Source organism: Schistocerca piceifrons, unplaced genomic scaffold (assembly GCF_021461385.2).
Source record: "Schistocerca piceifrons isolate TAMUIC-IGC-003096 unplaced genomic scaffold, iqSchPice1.1 HiC_scaffold_1081, whole genome shotgun sequence".
Lineage (NCBI taxonomy): Eukaryota > Metazoa > Arthropoda > Insecta > Orthoptera > Acrididae > Schistocerca > Schistocerca piceifrons.
In genome coordinates, this window is record NW_025726887.1 from 37,501 (window position 1) to 45,000 (window position 7,500).

Consider the following 7,500-nt stretch of genomic DNA (forward strand, 5'->3'; position numbering starts at 1 on the left):
CTCTGCTTCTAACGGGCGCACATACAATATGTAAGCACCAGCATGGAACAACATCCAGTGCATCCTCTCCGCCACATTACACAATCCACACTATCACAACCAGACCAGGAGGTCCATGCGGAAAATACAATATCCCACCCTTTCGACATCCACCATTGCGCAGATCAGGCACCAACACCCACACATGTCCTATACAACGGTGCACCCAACATCACAATAGTACCTCCTGTCACAGCGCACAAACAATGACATGAGTCAAAGACACAGGTCTGACACAAGCATAGAATTGGAGCGCCGCCTCTAATAAGCCAAAGGTGCATCCTGACGTGACAAATCTGATCATGTCACAAGCATTCACTTACTATAATCACTATCAACGAACCTGCCGCCCCCGCCCCCCCCTACACCTTTCCTTACAACAACGTGTAACCTAACCTAACCTAACCTATGTTGTACCTTAACCTAACCTATGTTGTACCTTAACCTAACCTATGTTGTACCTTAACCTAACCTATGTTGTACCTTAACCTAACCTATGTTGTACCTTAACCTAACCTATGTTGTGCCTTAACCTAACCTATGTTGTGCCTTAACCTAACCTATGTTGTGCCTTAACCTAACCTATGTTGTGCCTTAACCTAACCTATGTTGTGCCTTAACCTAACCTATGTTGTGCCTTAACCTAACCTATGTTGTGCCTTAACCTAACCTATGTTGTGCCTTAACCTAACCCATGTTGTGCCTTAACCTAACCCATGTTGTGCCTTAACCTAACCCATGTTGTGCCTTAACCTAACCCATGTTGTGCCTTAACCTAACCCATGTTGTGCCTTAACCTAACCCATGTTGTGCCTTAACCTAACCCATGTTGTGCCTTAACCTAACCCATGTTGTGCCTTAACCTAACCCATGTTGTGCCTTAACCTAACCCATGTTGTGCCTTAACCTAACCCATGTTGTGCCTTAACCTAACCCATGTTGTGCCTTAACCTAACCCATGTTGTGCCTTAACCTAACCCATGTTGTGCCTTAACCTAACCCATGTTGTGCCTTAACCTAACCCATGTTGTGCCTTAACCTAACCCATGTTGTGCCTTAACCTAACCCATGTTGTGCCTTAACCTAACCCATGTTGTGCCTTAACCTAACCCATGTTGTGCCTTAACCTAACCCATGTTGTGCCTTAACCTAACCCATGTTGTGCCTTAACCTAACCCATGTTGTGCCTTAACCTAACCCATGTTGTGCCTTAACCTAACCCATGTTGTGCCTTAACCTAACCCATGTTGTGCCTTAACCTAACCCATGTTGTGCCTTAACCTAACCTATGTTGTGCCTTAACCTAACCTATGTTGTGCCTTAACCTAACCCATGTTGTGCCTTAACCTAACCCATGTTGTGCCTTAACCTAACCCATGTTGTGCCTTAACCTAACCCATGTTGTGCCTTAACCTAACCCATGTTGTGCCTTAACCTAACCCATGTTGTGCCTTAACCTAACCCATGTTGTGCCTTAACCTAACCCATGTTGTGCCTTAACCTAACCCATGTTGTGCCTTAACCTAACCCATGTTGTGCCTTAACCTAACCCATGTTGTGCCTTAACCTAACCCATGTCGTGCCTTAACCTAACCCACGTCGTGCCTTAACCTAACCCACGTTGTCGCCTAACGTAACCCACGTTGTCGCCTAAACCTGCTCTGTAATTGTTATACGACTCGTTCAATTAGTGTAGTGTTGCCCACCCGCAACCCTCGCAATATAGTTCGCTACTCGCACTCCCCGCTCCCCTGTGTATCGCTTCATGTTAAACACCTTGCAAGTCTTGCTCACTTTCCACATGCTCCTGCTGTACACTGTAATGTGGATGGCAGCAGGACGTACATGCCGCCCCTCCCCACGTCCCCACCTTGCCCCCTGCCTTCGCAAGCTGGTTGGTGAGAACTTTGCATGTTCAATGCCCTCCGCATGCGACGTACTCAGGCTACGTTGTGGTGCGGCCTGTGTCAACTGTCCGCTAATGTCGTACGCGTAAACCACAATCTGTACTGCACATTCGTCCTTATGTACTGAATGATACATCGTGGCACATGTGTGACCGTACAACGACTGCGCCCAAAAACGGCGGACCATACAGTGCAAATATTGTGCACGCAGCTACATGTCGTCTCCCTATGAGAGCTGGATTGCAGTGTGGTACGCCATAGAGACGTGTGGGAGGAACGGACGCCGTGGATGGCGATCAGCATGAGCTGTCTGTTGATGTATTCGGACCTAGTCGTCTCTCCTCACACACCGTGATGGCATGGTGCACCGCGTTCCATATCTGCGACATGCTACAGAGGCCGGTTGACAGTCGTTCGAGCAATGGACATCGCATACGTACGGGGGCCACCTTCCACGTATTGTCTAGGCGTGCACATTTTGTTGCGTGTATGTGGGCAGACGTAGTGTGGCGTGACACCTGACACAGGCATGCAATAATCGTGGAAGTTGCAAATGGCGATGGACGCCTGCGTTTTCTGGTGAAGTTACGCAAATGAACAAATGGTAACCTGTTGTGGTGCGGTTGTTCTCGCTAGGGGTGAATCGGTGATGGCGACGATAGGTTGAGGTACTAACCGGTTGTTCCAGCGATACCCACCATGCCGACGAAACTGAACGGCATCTGGGTGTGAAGCGATACGCGGCGGTGGCTGGGTGGGACCGTCCCCGGCCGGTGAGGGGGCGCCTCCCGGCGTGCTGGCCGCGCGGTGCGTGGGCGCACGCGCTACAGCCGGCTGGTGGGGGCGGCCAGTGGCAGGCGCGCCGGCCGACGGACGCGGCAGGCGTCGCAGCTGCGCGCCGGCGCACCCTGCGCGCGGCGCCGTGCGGCCAAAGTAGGTCCTCGCGGGCCCGGTGCGAAGCGCGGTGGACATCTTCAGTGTGCTGGTCCGATTGAGGACTGTGTGCGTTGAGGATGCGCTGCCGCCCGGCGCTCGGCGCCGCGACGCCGTCTGCTGCTCGGTCGCCCCAGCGGTTCTCGCTGGTGGTTTGTATCGCAGCTGTGCGGATGTGTTGGCGCGTGCGCTGTGCTGGGAGAGTTCGCTTCGGCACCCAAGTGGGGCTTTTGTCCTTCTGTGGCGCTGGCGTTGGAGCTGCCGGTCACCGTAGGTGGCGCGTGTTGTCTCCCGCCGGCAATGCCACGACAGCACGCTCCCGGGCCTCTGTCGGCAGCGGCAAGCTCAGTTGGGAGCACGGGTGGTCGCACCGAAAGCGTCTACTCGCCTAACTCCGGGCGATTGCGCCTCTCTCGAACCCGACCAAGTACTTGGGACGGCGCTGCGCGCCGCCGGGACCTGAGAGGGTTTCGAGGTGTATTGTGCAGGGGAGCTCAGCCTCCTCCTGTTTGCAGAATGATTGAGCGGACGCTTGCGTGTTCGCGCGGGCCCCCGGGACACACTCCCGGGCGGCCGGCTGCTCAGCTCTAGTTGACGCAGCTCCCTGGTTGATCCTGCCAGTAGTCATATGCTTGTCTCAAAGATTAAGCCATGCATGTCTCAGTACAAGCCGCATTAAGGTGAAACCGCGAATGGCTCATTAAATCAGTTATGGTTCCTTAGATCGTACCCACGTTACTTGGATAACTGTGGTAATTCTAGAGCTAATACATGCAAACAGAGTCCCGACTCTGTTTGCATGTATTAGCTCTAGAATTACCACAGTTATCCAAGTAACGTGGGTACGATCTAAGGAACCATAACTGATTTAATGAGCCATTCGCGGTTTCACCTTAATGCGGCTTGTACTGAGACATGCATGGCTTAATCTTTGAGACAAGCATATGACTACTGGCAGGATCAACCAGGGAGCTGCGTCAACTAGAGCTGAGCAGCCGGCCGCCCGGGAGTGTGTCCCGGGGGCCCGCGCGAACACGCAAGCGTCCGCTCAATCATTCTGCAAACAGGAGGAGGCTGAGCTCCCCTGCACAATACACCTCGAAACCCTCTCAGGTCCCGGCGGCGCGCAGCGCCGTCCCAAGTACTTGGTCGGGTTCGAGAGAGGCGCAATCGCCCGGAGTTAGGCGAGTAGACGCTTTCGGTGCGACCACCCGTGCTCCCAACTGAGCTTGCCGCTGCCGACAGAGGCCCGGGAGCGTGCTGTCGTGGCATTGCCGGCGGGAGACAACACGCGCCACCTACGGTGACCGGCAGCTCCAACGCCAGCGCCACAGAAGGACAAAAGCCCCACTTGGGTGCCGAAGCGAACTCTCCCAGCACAGCGCACGCGCCAACACATCCGCACAGCTGCGATACAAACCACCAGCGAGAACCGCTGGGGCGACCGAGCAGCAGACGGCGTCGCGGCGCCGAGCGCCGGGCGGCAGCGCATCCTCAACGCACACAGTCCTCAATCGGACCAGCACACTGAAGATGTCCACCGCGCTTCGCACCGGGCCCGCGAGGACCTACTTTGGCCGCACGGCGCCGCGCGCAGGGTGCGCCGGCGCGCAGCTGCGACGCCTGCCGCGTCCGTCGGCCGGCGCGCCTGCCACTGGCCGCCCCCACCAGCCGGCTGTAGCGCGTGCGCCCACGCACCGCGCGGCCAGCACGCCGGGAGGCGCCCCCTCACCGGCCGGGGACGGTCCCACCCAGCCACCGCCGCGTATCGCTTCACACCCAGATGCCGTTCAGTTTCGTCGGCATGGTGGGTATCGCTGGAACAACCGGTTAGTACCTCAACCTATCGTCGCCATCACCGATTCACCCCTAGCGAGAACAACCGCACCACAACAGGTTACCATTTGTTCATTTGCGTAACTTCACCAGAAAACGCAGGCGTCCATCGCCATTTGCAACTTCCACGATTATTGCATGCCTGTGTCAGGTGTCACGCCACACTACGTCTGCCCACATACACGCAACAAAATGTGCACGCCTAGACAATACGTGGAAGGTGGCCCCCGTACGTATGCGATGTCCATTGCTCGAACGACTGTCAACCGGCCTCTGTAGCATGTCGCAGATATGGAACGCGGTGCACCATGCCATCACGGTGTGTGAGGAGAGACGACTAGGTCCGAATACATCAACAGACAGCTCATGCTGATCGCCATCCACGGCGTCCGTTCCTCCCACACGTCTCTATGGCGTACCACACTGCAATCCAGCTCTCATAGGGAGACGACACGTAGCTGCGTGCACAATATTTGCACTGTATGGTCCGCCGTTTTTGGGCGCAGTCGTTGTACGGTCACACATGTGCCACGATGTATCATTCAGTACATAAGGACGAATGTGCAGTACAGATTGTGGTTTACGCGTACGACATTAGCGGACAGTTGACACAGGCCGCACCACAACGTAGCCTGAGTACGTCGCATGCGGAGGGCATTGAACATGCAAAGTTCTCACCAACCAGCTTGCGAAGGCAGGGGGCAAGGTGGGGACGTGGGGAGGGGCGGCATGTACGTCCTGCTGCCATCCACATTACAGTGTACAGCAGGAGCATGTGGAAAGTGAGCAAGACTTGCAAGGTGTTTAACATGAAGCGATACACAGGGGAGCGGGGAGTGCGAGTAGCGAACTATATTGCGAGGGTTGCGGGTGGGCAACACTACACTAATTGAACGAGTCGTATAACAATTACAGAGCAGGTTTAGGCGACAACGTGGGTTACGTTAGGCGACAACGTGGGTTAGGTTAAGGCACGACGTGGGTTAGGTTAAGGCACGACGTGGGTTAGGTTAAGGCACGACATGGGTTAGGTTAAGGCACGACATGGGTTAGGTTAAGGCACGACATGGGTTAGGTTAAGGCACAACATGGGTTAGGTTAAGGCACAACATGGGTTAGGTTAAGGCACAACATGGGTTAGGTTAAGGCACAACATGGGTTAGGTTAAGGCACAACATGGGTTAGGTTAAGGCACAACATGGGTTAGGTTAAGGCACAACATGGGTTAGGTTAAGGCACAACATGGGTTAGGTTAAGGCACAACATGGGTTAGGTTAAGGCACAACATAGGTTAGGTTAAGGCACAACATAGGTTAGGTTAAGGCACAACATGGGTTAGGTTAAGGCACAACATGGGTTAGGTTAAGGCACAACATGGGTTAGGTTAAGGCACAACATGGGTTAGGTTAAGGCACAACATGGGTTAGGTTAAGGCACAACATGGGTTAGGTTAAGGCACAACATGGGTTAGGTTAAGGCACAACATGGGTTAGGTTAAGGCACAACATGGGTTAGGTTAAGGCACAACATGGGTTAGGTTAAGGCACAACATGGGTTAGGTTAAGGCACAACATGGGTTAGGTTAAGGCACAACATGGGTTAGGTTAAGGCACAACATGGGTTAGGTTAAGGCACAACATGGGTTAGGTTAAGGCACAACATGGGTTAGGTTAAGGCACAACATGGGTTAGGTTAAGGCACAACATAGGTTAGGTTAAGGCACAACATAGGTTAGGTTAAGGCACAACATAGGTTAGGTTAAGGCACAACATAGGTTAGGTTAAGGCACAACATAGGTTAGGTTAAGGCACAACATAGGTTAGGTTAAGGCACAACATAGGTTAGGTTAAGGCACAACATAGGTTAGGTTAAGGTACAACATAGGTTAGGTTAAGGTACAACATAGGTTAGGTTAAGGTACAACATAGGTTAGGTTAAGGTACAACATAGGTTAGGTTAGGTTAGGTTACACGTTGTTGTAAGGAAAGGTGTAGGGGGGGGCGGGGGCGGCAGGTTCGTTGATAGTGATTATAGTAAGTGAATGCTTGTGACATGATCAGATTTGTCACGTCAGGATGCACCTTTGGCTTATTAGAGGCGGCGCTCCAATTCTATGCTTGTGTCAGACCTGTGTCTTTGACTCATGTCATTGTTTGTGCGCTGTGACAGGAGGTACTATTGTGATGTTGGGTGCACCGTTGTATAGGACATGTGTGGGTGTTGGTGCCTGATCTGCGCAATGGTGGATGTCGAAAGGGTGGGATATTGTATTTTCCGCATGGACCTCCTGGTCTGGTTGTGATAGTGTGGATTGTGTAATGTGGCGGAGAGGATGCACTGGATGTTGTTCCATGCTGGTGCTTACATATTGTATGTGCGCCCGTTAGAAGCAGAGAGTGGTGCGTGATCAGAGTGGCTGGCTGACGTGTGGTTCCCATTGTGGGCAGACTCTTTCAGCATGTATACGGACAGTTGTATATATATTCTGTAGTTTGATGGCTCTGCATTGATTACTAATCAGCGCCGTGTGTACGGGTAATCTGGTTCCAGTCCAAAATGTTCCATCTGTGTACATTAGTGACAAAGACTCCCCTCATGCAGTGGGGCTCGGTCTGTTATAACTCTTCCGCGTAATATATTTGCCCCACGTTTTTGCGACTGCGAGTGCGAGTGCAACGCGCATGGGGACCGACATGCTGATGGCTCGGTATCGGACGCCGTACAGTGAGCAACGCGATCGCGTCTCTCGCTCGTAAGTGGTACAGGTCGCGGCTCATGTATAGGG